At 36.0% G+C, this 18,877-nt stretch overlaps 1 long non-coding RNA gene across 1 annotated transcript in view; it reads right to left on the reverse strand.

The window, feature by feature from the left end:
• LOC136036262 (uncharacterized) overlaps positions 1 to 16,392 on the reverse strand; it is a 41,552-nt gene extending 25,160 nt beyond the window's left edge. Inside the window, exon 1 of the long non-coding RNA XR_010619681.1 lies at positions 16,073 to 16,392. This is a non-coding gene — a long non-coding RNA (uncharacterized LOC136036262). The remainder of the gene's footprint in view (positions 1 to 16,072) is intronic.
• Positions 16,393 to 18,877: the final 2,485 nt, after the last annotated feature.

Consider the following 18,877-nt stretch of genomic DNA (forward strand, 5'->3'; position numbering starts at 1 on the left):
TAATGCTTTTGTAGGAAAAGCCAATCAATGTTTCTACAGCCATTAATGTTACCTGAACAATAATTCTAGTCTAAAATTTAGATTATGCTTCTGTTTACTCGTTCTTATTCATATGGACTTCGTCTCAAAGCTTTAAGAGAACACAATAAAAAAAATGAACATCTTTCCTTCCAGGCTGTCATATTTGTCTGGTTGCATCGATCTTGACAAAACACCAGTCTAATTTAAACATGTGTTCCTTTCTTAGAACGGAAGGTAATTTGGCAAGGGATACTGTAGGAACTAACAGGTTGGACTAAAAATCCTTAATAGCCAGCAAAAAGACATGAAGGGAATAAGACAGATGACAGCCGACTTCCCGAAATTATCCTTGTGAATCATTCAAGTCATTAAACCGCTTGGAAAGAGATCAAGATTACAAACAACACTTCTGGTGTGAGGTACAAACGACGAAACTTGAGGGACTATCTAATTCGTTATGGCAAAAAAACGCTTAAATGCATGTTTTCAGCTCCTTGACTTGAGAGTTAAAACCCTTCTGATCCAGGGTGAACACTTCTATACTTTTTTCTACAGGTTAAATTAATACACTTGAGCCAACAGAAAACCTCAAATCTAAAAATCTGTCATTATACAGCTATTGATTGAGACAAGAGGAGATACTACATTGACAAAAACATTTATTTTAGAAATTGGAACAGCTTTAAAATCAAAAACTGGTATCCAGCAGATTACAGCAAAATTATAACAATCACGCCAGGCAGCCATCCCACATCTTAAACACTCCATTTTAAACTAACTTCAATGCGAGGTTAGATTAAATTTATAGTCTTGACTTTAAGTTTGACGGTCCTCTATAAATTCATTCTAAAATACAGCCCATAATTTTTGTACTTTCTGCCCAATTAATACACAAACGCAAATTACTACCTTCAATTATCCATTAGAGATCAATTCAATGCACACATGGTAACAAATAATTGCTATTTTGCCTGTTTAATAGAGATAAGGTAATAGACATAAAGCAATGAAGAATAATGGCAAATATATCAAACGGGCCTATTCAGTAAGATGCCTAGTGGATGGACAGCTAATCATCATCTCAACAGTCAAATCACCATTATGATACTTCGAAGTTTTATTTTTTCACCATTGGATTTGTCAAAGTTATTTCATAACTATAGTATTAATTTGATCAATAAAATATATATATGAGGAGGGTTGCCCCTTTCTTGACCCTCACTCTTTATGCTAAAATCTTGAACTTCTTTAAAAACACTTCTAATTCGAACTCGATGGCCCTTATGTTCAAGGAGTCTTTCTTAAAGGATTATGACAATAATACATTTTGAGAGTAAAAAGTAAAAATTAAGGAAGGGAAAGCCCTCTCCCCTCCTCATGTATGGAATAATTTCTGATTGTTCTAAATTTAAATGTTGCTCCTCCTTTTCAGTTGAAAAAAACTTGTTTGTTTTTATTTCATTTCTTACCGTTTTTCAAATAATGCCAGGTACCTCCTCCCCCTATAAAACTTACCATGAGAAATTAACCCCAGGAAATCACCCCCTGCCTAACATTCCCCAAAAAAAGTTTCAGGTATTTCCCTTAGTAAATACTATCTGTGAACAATAGGAAAACTGTATATTTTAGAGCCCTATCCCCACGAGCTATGGGAGGTATAGTCATCCCTACAGACGGAGCTATTAGACCTTTCAGCTATGCTGAATCAAGTGAGTATTTCAAAATTTTTATTGGATGTCTTTGGAATTAAACGGAACGTGAGAGAAAGGAACGTCCAATCTTTTTGGTCACTTAAGAGGGCACTAAAACTCTTCATTTCTGTTGGAATGAGTCCTCTTCTGATATTCTAGGATCATTGGTTCCATACAATAATCCAGGGGAAAAACAAAAATAAAATAATTGAAATGCATATGTCATCTTTCTTCTGGGAAAAAATTACAAAATTCCACATTTTTGTAGATAGGATCCATTCTTTTGATGCATATGTTGTTTAAAAATTCGGTTTTTGGGAGTTTTGGTTATTATTGGGTCAAGTTGGTCCTTACTTACAGTTTATTACTTACAGTTATTAACTGTTAGAAAAAAGCGAAAGCATTCAAAATGTATTTCGTTTTCAGTAAAGCGGAAAGCACAAATGACGTTCTGAACTTTAGAAGCCATACAGGGCATTAGCCCTTCTCCTGTTCGTGGTAATTTTTTTTTAGTTTGACTTCATTATTTATGCCAATATCTGTTCATTTTCGGTTTCCTTTGTTTACTGATAGTGATTTATATTTGCCTCACGTTCGAATTATTATCTTACTTTGCTTCTGCTCGTCTTTGGTTTAATGTAGCTCTTTACTTTTTTCTGGAAAACTTCATTTTTGGAAAAAAACAACTACTTTTTTATATAATTTCTGTTTCTTTTAGCTTCAATAGCATTTTATTGCTTAATAAAAGGAATATTTGTAAGATTTTTAAAATTATTCTCCTTAAGAATCAAGATTTTGGCTTGCTAAAATTCTGCAACAAAATTTCAATAATAGCTGAACTATAGAACTTTTGATGGAAAAGTACAGGCAATATTCTTCAAATAAATAGATATAAAATCTAAATAATCTTTTTGATTCTATAGGGCTTAGGACATTGTGACCGTATCAAGTTAAAACTTTGAGTAAAGACAAATATTAATCTGATATCACCCTAACATGCCCTGAAAGTTCCAACTTAATTGTTTCAGATGTCCCTGAGATGTTGCAGATGCACCTTTTTGACATTCTTGGATGCCCATGGTGTCTTCTGATTCTGTTCAACATTCCCTGAAAGTTTAAACTTAATACCCTTATCCTTTCCTGTGATTTTTCAGATATACCCTTTTGACCGCCTGGACACACATAGCGTCTATTGATTTAGTTCAACATCTCGACATAGGTGCCCAGACACTTTTATGCATTTCTGAGATATTACAGATATGCCCTTGTGACAACCTGGATACACATAGTTTCTTTTGATTTAGTTAAACATATCCTGAAAATTTCAACTTAACACCTGGGGTCATTCCTGAGATATCACAGATGTACCCGTTTGACAACCTTAGATGCACAAGTGTCTTTTGATATAGTTCAATATCCTCAACAGCATGTCCTGAATGTCCTTTTATTTGTTCCTGAGATATTGCATGGTTACTCCTTTGACAATCTCGATACGCATAGTGTCTTTTGGTTTAGTTTTACATCACCCTTAACTTTCCCTGAAAGTTTCTTTTCTATTTCTCAGATATTACATATGTTCAATTTTGATATCCTGAATGCAATTTAACTCATAGAACTAGTAGAATTAGTATTAGTAGCAGTTACACGTGCCATCACGGTGGTGATTGCATAAGTAGTTGCAGTTGCAAGTGGTGGCAGCCATAGTAATAGTAGCAGTAGCAGCAGCCCTGAAAGCTTCAACTTAATGCCCTTAGCTGTTTCTAAGATAATTCAGATGTATCTTTTGATAACTTGGATGCTCATAGCATCCTTTGATTTAGTTGAACCTTCCCTAAAGTTTCATCTTCATATCCTTAGCCTTTTACAGGATCATACATTCTCCCTTGTACCAACAATTAATCCTCTGTATAAACAACAGGCAAATTACATAATTTATAGCCCTTGCTGCAGGGGCTGTGGGGGGTCAAGTCATTCCCATAGGTATGGTTACTGAGTCTTTCAACATGTTGGACAAAATGCCTATCTCAAAATTTTGATCAGTGTTGAGGAGGAATCTACAAAGGAGGTCGCCCTCTAATTACTTTTTACACTTAAAAGAGAACTAAAACTTTCAACTTCCAATTTAATGAGTCTTCACCCCACTGAGTTTCTACTACAACCCCTTCCATATAGTGACCTGGTGAAAAAATAAACAAACTAACAAAACTTTACTCTTTATTTAGGCAGCACTGCTGCACTGCCTACAATACTTAGAAGCAAATACTAATCAAGCAACAGGAAGAAAAGAGCTATGACAGAACATGACACTCTAAATGGCTCTCGGTTTTTACACGTGTACTTCTAGTGAACACACAAACAAACTAGATGGAGAGGTATCTAAATATCAGAGAATAGCCAAAGCCATGGTAAATTATTATACAAAGATTTGAGCACAAAGAGATTGACACCCTTTCTTCATTCTTTGCAATGGGAGAACTATTCAACAGTACTGGTAGATGGGTAAGATAAACGTCCCTCCGTGGAAATTTTTCCTGCCAACGGCCAGTCTCAAGCTTATAAAGATAATAAGGAGAGTATAACTCTGGAGCTAATCAGAGTACATTCTTAAGAAAGAAAGCTAAAGATTTCAAAAGGCACACGCATGTATATACAGATGAATCCCTAGTAAACAGTAAACCCACTGCAGCTGCAATAATTCCAGCTCCCTCATTGACAATTCAAGATTTCCTCTCATTCGAGTTTTCAGTTTTGGCAGCTGAAGTTTCAGCAATAATTGAACTGTTAAAGGCTGTCAACAATCTACCTTCCTATTCAAGAAAAGTAGGGCGAATAAGAGAAAGTCTGACAGTGAGGTAAGTCCGACACCAGCCTCCAATTCGTCTATGGTCCGTTGTATCTGTGGGAGGCTTTCATATTTTCTTCCATGTTAGTAGCAGTAGGAAACAGTGTCATCAACTTCCAGCGAAGTTTTTCATTTCTTGGAATGAAAGCTGAAATTATTAGCTGAAGAGATAAGAGGGGTGTCAATCTTACCCCCCAAAAAAAGCCCATCTGGGGAAAGTTCGATATGTTTGAGTTACCCCCTATGGGGGAAGTTTGGCAGAGGCGCCAGACAAAGATCGATATTTTAAATGGTAGAACAGATTCTAAGCTTTAGATAATAAGGGTTGAAGCCAGTAACCATCCTTAGATGACTTCTTACTTACTGGAATGTAGTGTTGTGTTGATCATTCACATAATGGTACATATAAAATTATTGGGTATGATATTCATGGCTAGTATATGGCTTGCCACTGAATTAGATTAAATTGTCAATTGTGATTCAGAAAACTATTTATATTTCTAACTGCAACCTATACTAAGTTATGTTTATTACTTTTCTGCAAATTTTACATATAGAAATATTTTTTGCTCAAATAAAAGCTGTCAAAACACAAGTTTTGCTGCTAAAGTGTTGGTAGCTTTTGGATTTCTACTCAAAATGTATTTCGTTTTCAGTAAAGCGGAAAGCACAAATGACGTTCTGAACTTTAGAAGCCATACAGGGCATTAGCCCTTCTCCTGTTCGTGGTAATTTTTTTTTAGTTTGACTTCATTATTTATGCCAATATCTGTTCATTTTCGGTTTCCTTTGTTTACTGATAGTGATTTATATTTGCCTCACGTTCGAATTATTATCTTACTTTGCTTCTGCTCGTCTTTGGTTTAATGTAGCTCTTTACTTTTTTCTGGAAAACTTCATTTTTGGAAAAAAACAACTACTTTTTTATATAATTTCTGTTTCTTTTAGCTTCAATAGCATTTTATTGCTTAATAAAAGGAATATTTGTAAGATTTTTAAAATTATTCTCCTTAAGAATCAAGATTTTGGCTTGCTAAAATTCTGCAACAAAATTTCAATAATAGCTGAACTATAGAACTTTTGATGGAAAAGTACAGGCAATATTCTTCAAATAAATAGATATAAAATCTAAATAATCTTTTTGATTCTATAGGGCTTAGGACATTGTGACCGTATCAAGTTAAAACTTTGAGTAAAGACAAATATTAATCTGATATCACCCTAACATGCCCTGAAAGTTCCAACTTAATTGTTTCAGATGTCCCTGAGATGTTGCAGATGCACCTTTTTGACATTCTTGGATGCCCATGGTGTCTTCTGGTTCTGTTCAACATTCCCTGAAAGTTTAAACTTAATACCCTTATCCTTTCCTGTGATTTTTCAGATATACCCTTTTGACCGCCTGGACACACACAGCGTCTTTTGATTTAGTTCAACATCTCGACATAGGTGCCCAGACACTTTTATGCATTTCTGAGATATTACAGATATGCCCTTATGACAACCTGGATACACATAGTTTCTTTTGATTTAGTTAAACATATCCTGAAAATTTCAACTTAACACCTGGGGTCATTCCTGAGATATCACAGATGTACCTGTTTGACAACCTTAGATGCACAAGTGTCTTTTGATATAGTTCAATATCCTCAACAGCATGTCCTGAATGTCCTTTTATTTGTTCCTGAGATATTGCATGGTTACTCCTTTGACAATCTCGATACGCATAGTGTCTTTTGGTTTAGTTTTACATCACCCTCAACTTTCCCTGAAAGTTTCTTTTCTATTTCTCAGATATTACATATGTTCAATTTTGATATCCTGAATGCAATTTAACTCATAGAACTAGTAGAATTAGTATTAGTAGCAGTTACACGTGCCATCACGGTGGTGATTGCATAAGTAGTTGCAGTTGCAAGTGGTGGCAGCCATAGTAATAGTAGCAGTAGCAGCAGCCCCGAAAGCTTCAACTTAATGCCCTTAGCTGTTTCTAAGATAATTCAGGTGTATCTTTTGATAACTTGGATGGTCATAGCATCCTTTGATTTAGTTGAACCTTCCCTAAAGTTTCATCTTCATATCCTTAGCCTTTTACAGGATCATACATTCTCCCTTGTACCAACAATTAATCCTCTGTATAAACAACAGGCAAATTACATAATTTATAGCCCTTGCTGCAGGGGCTGTGGGGGGTCAAGTCATTCCCATAGGTATGGTTACTGAGTCTTTCAACATGTTGGACAAAATGCCTATCTCAAAATTTTGATCAGTGTTGAGGAGGAATCTACAAAGGAGGTCGCCCTCTAATTACTTTTTACACTTAAAAGAGAACTAAAACTTTCAACTTCCAATTTAATGAGTCTTCACCCCACTGAGTTTCTACTACAACCCCTTCCATATAGTGACCTGGTGAAAAAATAAACAAACTAACAAAACTTTACTCTTTATTTAGGCAGCACTGCTGCACTGCCTACAATACTTAGAAGCAAATACTAATCAAGCAACAGGAAGAAAAGAGCTATGACAGAACATGACACTCTAAATGGCTCTCGGTTTTTACACGTGTACTTCTAGTGAACACACAAACAAACTAGATGGAGAGGTATCTAAATATCAGAGAATAGCCAAAGCCATGGTAAATTATTATACAAAGATTTGAGCACAAAGAGATTGACACCCTTTCTTCATTCTTTGCAATGGGAGAACTATTCAACAGTACTGGTAGATGGGTAAGATAAACGTCCCTCCGTGGAAATTTTTCCTGCCAACGGCCAGTCTCAAGCTTATAAAGATAATAAGGAGAGTATAACTCTGGAGCTAATCAGAGTACATTCTTAAGAAAGAAAGCTAAAGATTTCAAAAGGCACACGCATGTATATACAGATGGATCCCTAGTAAACAGTAAACCCACTGCAGCTGCAATAATTCCAGCTCCCTCATTGACAATTCAAGATTTCCTCTCATTCGAGTTTTCAGTTTTGGCAGCTGAAGTTTCAGCAATAATTGAACTGTTAAAGGCTGTCAACAATCTACCTTCCTATTCAAGAAAAGTAGGGCGAATAAGAGAAAGTCTGACAGTGAGGTAAGTCCGACACCAGCCTCCAATTCGTCTATGGTCCGTTGTATCTGTGGGAGGCTTTCATATTTTCTTCCATGTTAGTAGCAGTAGGAAACAGTGTCATCAACTTCCAGCGAAGTTTTTCATTTCTTGGAATGAAAGCTGAAATTATTAGCTGAAGAGATAAGAGGGGTGTCAATCTTACCCCCCCAAAAAAGCCCATCTGGGGAAAGTTCGATATGTTTGAGTTACCCCCTATGGGGGAAGTTTGGCAGAGGCGCCAGACAAAGATCGATATTTTAAATGGTAGAACAGATTCTAAGCTTTAGATAATAAGGGTTGAAGCCAGTAACCATCCTTAGATGACTTCTTACTTACTGGAATGTAGTGTTGTGTTGATCATTCACATAATGGTACATATAAAATTATGGGGTATGATATTCATGGCTAGTATATGGCTTGCCACTGAATTAGATTAAATTGTCAATTGTGATTCAGAAAACTATTTATATTTCTAACTGCAACCTATACTAAGTTATGTTTATTACTTTTCTGCAAATTTTACATATAGAAATATTTTTTGCTCAAATAAAAGCTGTCAAAACACAAGTTTTGCTGCTAAAGTGTTGGTAGCTTTTGGATTTCTACTACTGGCAGTTTTGTTATTTTTGCATACCTGCTTGTGATGGGTTTTCAAATAAATTCATCCATTCCTTAATAATTACTTTGTCTTTTCTAGATGCCTAGAAATTATGTTCGGAAAACACAACGCGGGATCAGAGGAACATATGTTGCAACTCAGCTACAAAGCAACACAAACTCAGCTAGCAGATATATCTTCAAAGAGAGTGTCTATGCTACAGGTTTCCAAATTATTTAGATACCGCGCACTACCTTGCATGACCATCTTATGAAGAGGACAGAGGTCGAAAAGTCAGCTTGTGGTGGAGGGAGGAGCCGAGAAATTCCCACTGAAATAGAAAATGATATGGCTCAGTGTCTCCGAATACTTGAAAAGTGGGACATAGGTCTCAGCAAGCAGGAATTTCCAGACCAACTCCAAGAGTATCTCATCAAGAACAAAGTTCAAACAAGATTTAAGGACAACCAACCTGGTCATGACTGGTGGGTGGGGTTCAAGTGCTGAAAAAAAATTTCACTAAAAAAAAACAGACAGACTAGAAAAAAAAAGACTTTTGCAGGAATCTGATCCTTTCATAATTTATGGTTTTTACGAGCTGTTGCATGAAACTGCCACGACGATGGATGTTCTTTACAAGCCCTAGTGCTGATTCAATTTGGACAAGACTTCTTTCTGTAGGGATCCTGGCAACAAGAAAGTTGCTGGAGCAAAAGGCTCACCAGCTACTTGTAGAACAGGAGGTAATGGACGTGAAAGTAAAACTATCTTGGCTTGTATTAGTGCAAACGGAGAAAAACACACCTCTAATAGTTTTCTCTTCAAAGAACACCTGGACCTCCTGGATACCTGTAGATGGAGCTTACCCTAGTACATCTTATGCATCTGCCAAGAAAGGGTGGATGACGTCTGGCCTCTTTATGAACTGGTTTGAATTCCAATTCCTTCCTCATGTAAAGAGAAAGGTAGTCCTCATCTTAGATGGACATTGCTCACATCTTTCTTTCACTCTTTTCAAACTTGTAGACAAAAATAAGGTGATAATTCTCAAGCTACCTTCGCATTCATCCCATATGCTTCAACCTCTCAATAAAGTGGTTTTCAAGGGAATGAAAGTGTCTTATGATCAGAATCTGTAAAATGGCAGAGGGATCACCCTGGCAACATTCTGTCAAAGAATGATTTTGTATGTCTCTTAACAAAGGTATAGAATACCTACCTCACTCCTAGTCTGATCAAAAAGTCTGGTCAAAGCAACTGGAACCTTTGATCTGATTGTTCCAATGAGAGTAAACCCATCCATAATTGACCATACCAAGTTTGAACTTGCCAAGTTGAGACGTTATGCACAGATGAAAAAAAGGAACAAGAGGAAAAGGGCTCTAGCGCCATATCTCAGCAGCAAATCCCTCTAGACGTGTGATATCCTGGACTTCATAAAAGAGGATGACACAAAGAACGCAGAGGCTAAAGAAAAAGTGGATTTGCTTGACTCTACCTTTGGTACAAATTTCTCTGCTCATTCCATAGCAAGCCCTCAATCTACTTTACCAGAGCAACCAATGTACATGACAATTATAAGTATAGAAAATGTTCTGAAAAGGCTCAAAAAAGTAGATGCAAATAAAGCTGCAGGGCAAGATGACCTATGACCCAAACTATTGAAAGAAGCAGCTGAACAAATTGTTGAGCCAATAGCAGCGATGTTTGGGATATCACTCACTTCCAAAGTGCTCCCAAGTGACTGGAAGCAGGCCAACATCAAGCCCTCTTCAAGAAAGGGAGAAAGGACCAAGCCGTAATTATTGCCATCAACAGAGTCCTATCTATCATGGCCTGTGCTAGCTGTATCTTGACCATGTCCTTCCTTAAGCAACTCGTCTGTAGCCTGTTTCTTGGAGCCAAACAGTTGTTTTTTCTTCTTTGAGAGATTTTTGAGAGCCTCTATAGTCAGTCTTTTCAAAGAGGTTTCAGCAAATTGAAGCTCTCTCAGCCATTCTCTTGCCTCCAAATCCAGCTGCTCTTTTTAAGTTTTTTCTTTCATGGCTTTTTCCTGTGGTAGGTAAAAATCATAGCTCTTTACAGCAGACTTGGCTAATTTTATCAAGAATTTGGTGATAGCAACATTTCGTGTACATCCTCCAAATCTGCCCAACCCATTGACCACAAACAGCTTTGCATTCAAAATTTGCTCATTCATTGAAGCTCTTTCTTTGCTGAGAACTTGCCCTGAAAGGGAAAAACCCTGCTCAATACTGACAGACCCTTGTGTAATGGTGAAAATATTATTACGACTTCAGACAAGTTTGAATATTTTCCTCTCTGAATCATGTTGTTCCACTTGTAGTCAATCTTTCCTGGCTCTGGTGGAAGTCTGGATAACTGGACTAGCTTAAACTCGCTAACTAGCAAGTACTTCTGCGTCGTGATGGGTAACTTCCTTGCAATATAATAAACCCTGAGCAGAAACTGGCTTTGAAAATTCATTAGAATGCACAAAAGTCGGCGTTTTCAACAACTGCAAAAATCTCCACCAGGTACTTGCTTAAAAACGTATCTTGCAGCAGCAAAATAATGCTTCTGAAGATTCTGCATGAATGAGCGTTTTGAAAACTTGTCTTCTGACTCAAGACAGTTGACAATCTCATCACTCATAACTGTCTGTAGAAGTGGCACAAAGTTATTTTCATCTTTAAATTCCTAAAGCAGTAGTTCATCCCTAAGCTCTTACAGTCACTTTGGGTTTTAAAACTCGTCCATCCAATGTCACGACCATCAGATTCAACTCCATATAAAGTTCATGCACTAGGGGCTTTTCCCATTAAAACTTTTTGGTGAAACGTGTGAAGAAGTTCAAACTATCAACAACAAACAGACACTCTGCTTACATGCTTGGTTGTTCAATCAGCTGGAAGATCTCTTTGTACCCATTTAATTTCATAAGACTAGGGTCTTTCTTTGGAATATAGACAACAAATTACTCAGACAGAGCTGGCATCTATTGCCTTAGACTCTAAGCAGATCCTACTGTTAATCATCTGGTGGGTACATGTTTTAAAAAACAGGACTTAGGTATGCCAGTGTTCTCCTGAATCTTCCTGTAGTCTTTTTGTCTAGCCAGCCACTAAAAAAAGGACTACCCTTTGATGATCAGATTATAATAGTTCTAGCTGATTTCCTGTAAACCCTTCCAAAAAGTATTGGGTACTGAATGGATCTTGTAGATACCAATATCAAGGAGACCTTCACTACCTGTCCGCTCACTTTTTTCACTGTTAATTGCTCAGAAAAGGTTTTTGTTCATGTTCAGACCATCAAAAATTGACACTAGTACTTTAAAGAGAGATAAACCACTCCCATTGATTGTTTTGGCGATTTTTTACTTCAGCAGTAGCATGTTCAATAAATGCAGGCTTCAGATGTCTTTCTACCACTCGTTTCATCTTTTTGGACCAGAATTGGGTCCTCATCTGAAGCTCTTTCTTACTTTCTGAGTTTGTGGTTTTGTCAAACTCAAAAACATAATAACTGTTGCACGCTTCAACAAGGGTCATCTTCCAGATGTGGGGTCCAAGAGCTTCAGTTGAAAAATAAGCAAATTTAGTTTGCCCAAAGGAGAAGTTTTTGAACACTGCATCTCTCAACATTTTTTCAAACACATCTGCTATTCCACCTGCATATTTCCCAAAAACAGTCAGAATCAATCATCTTCTGAGCTCACATACTTTCTGCAACTGTTGTTTCATCCTGCACTAAATAAGCACCTAAACGCATGGGCAGTGTTGCTGGTTTGCTGCTCTCTGTGGAAGATGCAGCTGAGAGACAAAGCTGATTTGGCGTTAGCTTTATGGTATAATTCTTCTTATGTTCAGCAATTCTAGCATGCTGAAGTAAAGCATAGGAGCCCTTATGCCAGACAAGCAATGAATTGCAGATAGAACAATAGACAGAGAACAGATCTCCTGGAATGGCTCTACACCATGCTTACATTTAGTGTCCTGTCACATTTTTCTCTTCCAATCAAGTCTCCTTGAATTTTCACTTCGCATTCGTATTCAAACTGAAACCTCAAACCCTAAACCTTCAAAAAAGAAAAGAAGATAATAGAAAAATATATCGGCTATTACCAAAAATAGAGAAAAAAAGGATGCTAGAAAGTAGTCTAATAGTTCAAGAATTCTATGTTAGCTCAAAATTGTACAATAAACCTAGTTTCAACACCACCTCCTTTGTATTTTATGCTAGGATTCATTATCTTTTTTTCTCTCTGTGGGTAACTGTGACACCCATAAAAGATTTTCTAAGTAATTAACAAAGCCAACCAAACTCTGCTGTCTCCAAGTCGATTAACCCCAGAGGCAAAAGAGCTAATTCCTTTTTTTACTAGTCTGTCTGCTCCATCCAGACAGTAACACTGTAGCCTATGCAACAAATTTTTTTGTCTTTCTTAGACAAGCAAAAACAGGTTCCAAGAATCTCAACTGAAAAAAAAATACTGAAAACCATATACTCACAGGTATTGGTAGCTTTCAAGATACACAGCTTTAAATCAAAGCAAGAAAAGAGACTTTAGAGAACTTTATCAATTTAAGGGACCAGTAGGGATTTCACTCAATTTTAGGGACTTTTAAGGACTTTGTGACACCCTTGATAAAAGTAGTAACTTACCATAAGGTTCCTTATTTTATGCTCCCTTTTGAAATAAGTCATTAACATGACATTGCACTCTACCCCATCCCCTTAATGGAACCATTTATCCTGTAGCCTTAACAAAATATTTCTATATTTTTCCATATTTTGATGCGTTGTATAATGACCAGGCTAGCTTCTGTGTAGAATCAATGACACCCCAATTAGCCAGAGTGATTGATTGAATGTTGCATAAAAAAAAATACATTTTGAATGTTTTAAACATGTGGATAACAATGAAATAAAGTAAAAATTTCATTGTTTTAGTGTTTTTCTTTGGTTTGATATGTCCTAGAGCTATTAGAAGAGACCATCAGGGGAGGGGACGAGGGAGATTTCTGTCTGAAAAGCAGCCATGTCTCCAGAAGCATGCTGCAAGGCACAAAGCTTGGATCTACCTTGCTCAGCCTGTACATTAATGACTCAGCTATTGTAGTTTCCAAAATCATAACTCTATTTGCAAATGACAACTAAACTGATTAGACCAGCAGAGGATGAACATTGTGCAGTATAGATACACATATATACTGCATAGTGTCCAGCATCAGCACAAGAGCAATTATTGACAGTGCCAAAAAGCAGCATGACCTATGGTATCATAGACAGTTCATTTTGTTCCATAGACATATCAAGCAGCTAGCTGCAGGATCCATCCAAAACTTGAATTTGGGCTAATAGTTAACCACCCCCACTACAAAATGGACAAACATGTACTGAAGAGAGTTCAAAGGAAAGCTACTAAGTTCCCAAACAAATCCAAACATCTGCAGCATGAAGAGAGCCTAAATAAGCTGAATCTTTCAATTTTCACCTACTGGAGAAAGTATGGAAACATTTTAATGAAGAAGCAACTTTGGTTGCAGATGTAGGAAAACACCTTTTCACTCCAGCTGAATGAAAAGATCACTAATTTTACATAAAATAACTAATTGATTAAAAACCACAAACACCTTGGAGTATACAACTTCTTTGCTACTCAAATTGTCCCCTTGTAAAATTTCCTAAGTGAAGTAACCCTAGGCCAGAATTTAATCACATGCCCAATTGTCCTACCTATGGCTGTACAATACCAATGGGTACAAAAAGAACACTGAGCAATTATTTTTCTAAACAAAACTGGACTAACATAATTTTTTGTCAAAGTACCATTTGCTCTTTATGCTGTGATGCCTATTCATGGGAAAGTTGGTTGCCTTCTGTTCAGGGCTTCTGATACCACCAAATTATGGGGATTTCCCTGTGAATCTCTACGCCCCCCCCCCTTAAACAAAAATTGCTTGGGCCATGTGGCACAAAAATAATTGGGCATAGAAGCACCAAAGATTTAGATCCAGTCTTCAATAGCTCTATACAAAATTCATCAAATCATTCAAGAGTTTAGTGGACAGCAACTGGAGAGACTTGGAGTGGAAATTTAGCTGGATGCCTCTGAGTCCACACAGAAAAAAGTAGCACCATAATATCATCCACCCAGCAACATTCTACTGTAGGATCACCCATAACTTGTCACTCGCATATGCAATTTAAAGTAGCAATATTTGAAAGTAGGTTAAAATTCAAGTTAATTGACTTCTTGCTATCTCAGAAAGGGTTTAGGTTAGGAAAATGAAACTTTCAAGGAAGGGTCTACAGGCTAAATAATAATAATAATATATTTATCACCCACTTTACAAAAATAGAGGTTAAGTGGAGTAAAATACAAAAGAAAAACAGCAAAAGTAATACAAGAAACAAATTTAATTGCATACAGAAAAAAGACGGATAAGGCAATGAAAACATCCTAGCCTATAAATTGCTTCAATAGCTAGATTGGCAGATAATTTTTCAAAAGCACCAGTAATATCTGTTGCAAAATACTTTTTAACCAGTTTAGTATGTCCTGGGAAGGTATTTTAAAGTATCCATCTCTACTCCTTCTCCCTCTTGAGGTCCCTGAAATTTGCCTACATGACAGGCCTATACCTATTGAAATTTTGACAAAACAAAATTTTACCTTAATTTTCAGTTATTAGTTGTTTTTTCTCTGCCTTTAGTTCTGAAAATCAATTCCTGTTATTTGAGTAGAATTTTGAGCCATATCAATGTTTTTTTTTTTAATTTAGGAAATGTATTTGCATATCTTTAAAGCCTTATAAAATGGAATTGAGCAAAGTTATGAAGCTGAAAACAATTTTGTTGTACTTTAATTAAGCAGATGATCTATTTTGAAAGGTTTCAATTTTATAACACACATAGTCATCAAAGGTCAGGGCCCTCTAGAGGGAGAAGGAGTGGAGGTAGTTGCTTCAAAATACCTTCCCAGGTCATACTTTAGTCTGTGGTTTCATCCCTGAAAGATTCATTTTTTCTGAGATAACAAGAAGTCAATTAACTAGTTTTACTGAAAATAGCATATAATAAAAAATCTAATGTTACTAGGCTACTTTTATTTTAATAACATGCTTGTTTTATAAGAGCCCCTCTTCTTTGATGATGCCCAGCTCCTTAGTTATTATTGGACTAGTGCTTCCTTTGCAGAAATATTTGGATAAGTTTTCTGATTAAGTCATTAATGTGATGGCTAAGAAATGGGCCTAGGCATGCTTTTGGAAACATAATTTCATCCTGGATCTAAATATAACATTGATTCATGTTAGAAATTAACTTTACCCTTGCCCCTAATGTGCAAATACATACCTTGGGTCATATATAGCCTATGCAGTCAATGTAGGCCTAAGTCACTCTTTTCTGGATTTGATTTTTTAAAGTGTGACAAAAAAGGAGAGAAAGTTAGGTAAAGGTCTAGATTAGGGTCTATTGAGAAGGAAAAATTTTAAGAAAACAATTCTTACTTCATAGTATGCAGAACAACTGTAGTTAACACATTTTGACTGCACCTCCCATATGCTTTACCAATATACCAATAAATTCACCAAAATTTGTGCATGATTAATAACATTCAAATTTTATAATTAGACCTAGGCTCTGGGTTTAGGCCTAAAAAGGCTATTCCAGAACATCTCTTACTCCTAACTCAACTAAGCTACTTTTCATAATAACAAAAAGCCTTTCATCTGGAATTCTGCCCTCAACGCAGGAACTTTTGTGAACAAATGAGAGATTCATGGAATCAGGACATAACTAGTACCTACCATTCAATATAGTTATCGTTTGCCCTCTAAAGAAATATAAACGAAACTTGGCAGCTTAAATGTGATTCGAATTTCAAAAAAGGCTAACAGTTATACGTTTATTTCTTCAGTAAAAAGCATATTAGACATACTTACAACATTGCCTGTGTCAAACCGAAAATAACTAGGATGGTAGGCTAAAACAAAAGATTTGATAACCAAGAAAAGAAATTAAATATCGTAAATTTGAAAATGAACATAACTGACTTTAGCATCTATTGCGGCTTAAATAACAAATGAATATGGAAAAAATATCAGCTCTATTAACCTGCTGGCTAATAGCGTAGACTCGTTTTTGGTTAATGGATTATTTTAAGCTTAACAATTATGGACCTGGTTATAAAAGTCCTCTAAGTAGCACACATTACAGAAATTCCAGTTTAAAGTGCTGCTGTAAATTAAGCCATGCAGAATAAATTAATATAACTAGAATTACACTGGCTTAGTAGCAAATCTTTGAATAAGGCCAATAAAAAGGAATCAAATAACCACTTATCTTTTTTAATTGAAGTCTTTCTGTAATCTGACATTTGAATTCTTTTATTTACAAGTTTATGAGCTTAAAATTCAAAATATTTTTGTATTTGATTAAACAAACAAGAGAGGAATATAATTTGTCGACATTGAACTTAATGAGAATGTTACAATCGACTCGAATAGCCCTCTAATAGATGTTCCAGACAGTATTTATAAGAATCTAATTTTTTTTGTTCTTGATCCATGTCTGAAATTTCTGAAGGCTTTCATAATGATCTACTGAAATTTTTTTCGTGCTTAAGAGACATAAGTTGATATTTGGTTGGGCACAGCTTGAAAGAAAAAAAAATCAAAAAGAGATTCTGAAAACAGTTCTTCCAATCGCATAAGCCGTGATAGCTTTAATTTTTGATTTTCCTATTCAGAAACACATATATGAAGAACAAGACACGGGTACAAATACTATGAACTACGTTTTAAGAATGTTTTAAATTTCAAGGTTCAGAGTTTATTTAGTCAGCAGCAGCGACAACAACAAGTTGAACGAAAAATGAAAAAAATCCGCTGTCATATTTTCCAATAAGGTTCCATGGCCTTCTAAGGAAAGGAAGAGGAAGAGCAAGTGAGCGAAAGAAAACGAAATGAACAACACACACTAAATAAAAGAAATAGTAAACTATGTTCCACAAAATATTAGCCACCTTAAACAAGGCTGTGTGAAGCTTTATGCGCAATGAACACTGCTAACAAACATAGCCAACATGAACAAAATCTACCCCAGGCAGTTTATAAAATATAACACTTATTAACAACTACAAGACAAGAAATAAAATAAAGATAAGCTCACTTAGAAGTCAACAATTTTTTTTTCAGTTGTTAAAAGCACTAAACAAGTGAAATTATCTAGCCTTTCTAAGCGAAGTAATCCAGGTATTATGAGAAACAGACAAGAAATTGAAGTTCGATGTGACTGAAAGGGTAAAATAGGCTATAAATAATATCAGAACTACAGAAATCATAATGTATTTTGATCGGATACACGAGATGAACATTTTGGTGCATCGTTGAACGTCATGAATCAATACAAACAAAATTGCTCTCAATGGTATTTTGTATTAGGATGTACTTAACTCATAAAACTCTAGGTTCAACTTACAAACCAATTGGGCACGGCACCGTGCCTATGAAGGTGAGGCAGGGGAGTTGTCCACTATGATCCAATTTTTCACTTTGATTTGGCTTTTTTGTTTATATTTGATCTCGGATGGGGGTGCTGTAATCATTTTTTCTCCGGGAACCACCAACCCCCAATTTTGTATAATCTGCCGTGTGGAGAAAGCCTTTTTCGCAAATTTGTATAATTTACAACTGGAGCAACCAGTATCAGATGTAGATATTAGGTTTTTGTCGGAGGGTGGGTTACCCACCTTATTTTTTGTCCAGCTAAGCCATCATTGTGATACTCAATTGCCTGTTCAATTATTTTTCTCGTCTCGCCATAGCCCTTGCGTTTCGCATTCCAGAGATACATTTCACGCTTTGGAGATTTGTTTGAACCTAATCAAATTGATATTCACTAATTAGGTGGTGATATTCCCATCTATTCAAGATGCTATTTAGATATCACATTGCACATCACTAGTAATTCGCAATAGTATTTGTATATTGTCGTTATTGCTGCGTGACAATAATTGAGTTTGTCACGATTGATTAATTAATCCAGCAACATTATAAACAAATGTCGGGCTAATTTTCCTATTGAGACGAGATTTTGATTATGTTTTTGAATGGAGATAATACTAATTGGGCAGAGATTAATGGATCCAAAGAGACCGGCTTACTTATGGAGTTGAAGTTCGGATACAGGTCCTCGTTACAAGATATCGAATAGCCGCAAATTTCTATCTAGAATCGGGCTATCTTTCTGAAAGATGACAATAAAGAAGTTTTGAGAAAAACACTTAGTCGACATAATTTGGCTATTGAGGTGGACGAGGTCATATTTACGATTGGAAAGGAGGACATTGCAAATAAATTCCAAAGCTATAAGGAGGTTGTTAAATATTTCATGAGTATCCGTGGGATACTGTTTAGAGGTTATCTCTGCTAAAGAAAGATAAAAGGATTAGAGCATTAGATAGGTATCTTGGAGATTCTTTGGGATTTAAACATAGAATCAGATCTTACTTACCATCCTACAGAGGAATTTCACTTGAGAAGTGTATAGGGAGGTGGTGAAAAAAGACAACCAATATTACAATGAGGTACATAAAACGTTGACAGAGTGCA

Source organism: Artemia franciscana, chromosome 15 (genome assembly GCF_032884065.1).
Source record: "Artemia franciscana chromosome 15, ASM3288406v1, whole genome shotgun sequence".
NCBI lineage: Eukaryota > Metazoa > Arthropoda > Branchiopoda > Anostraca > Artemiidae > Artemia > Artemia franciscana.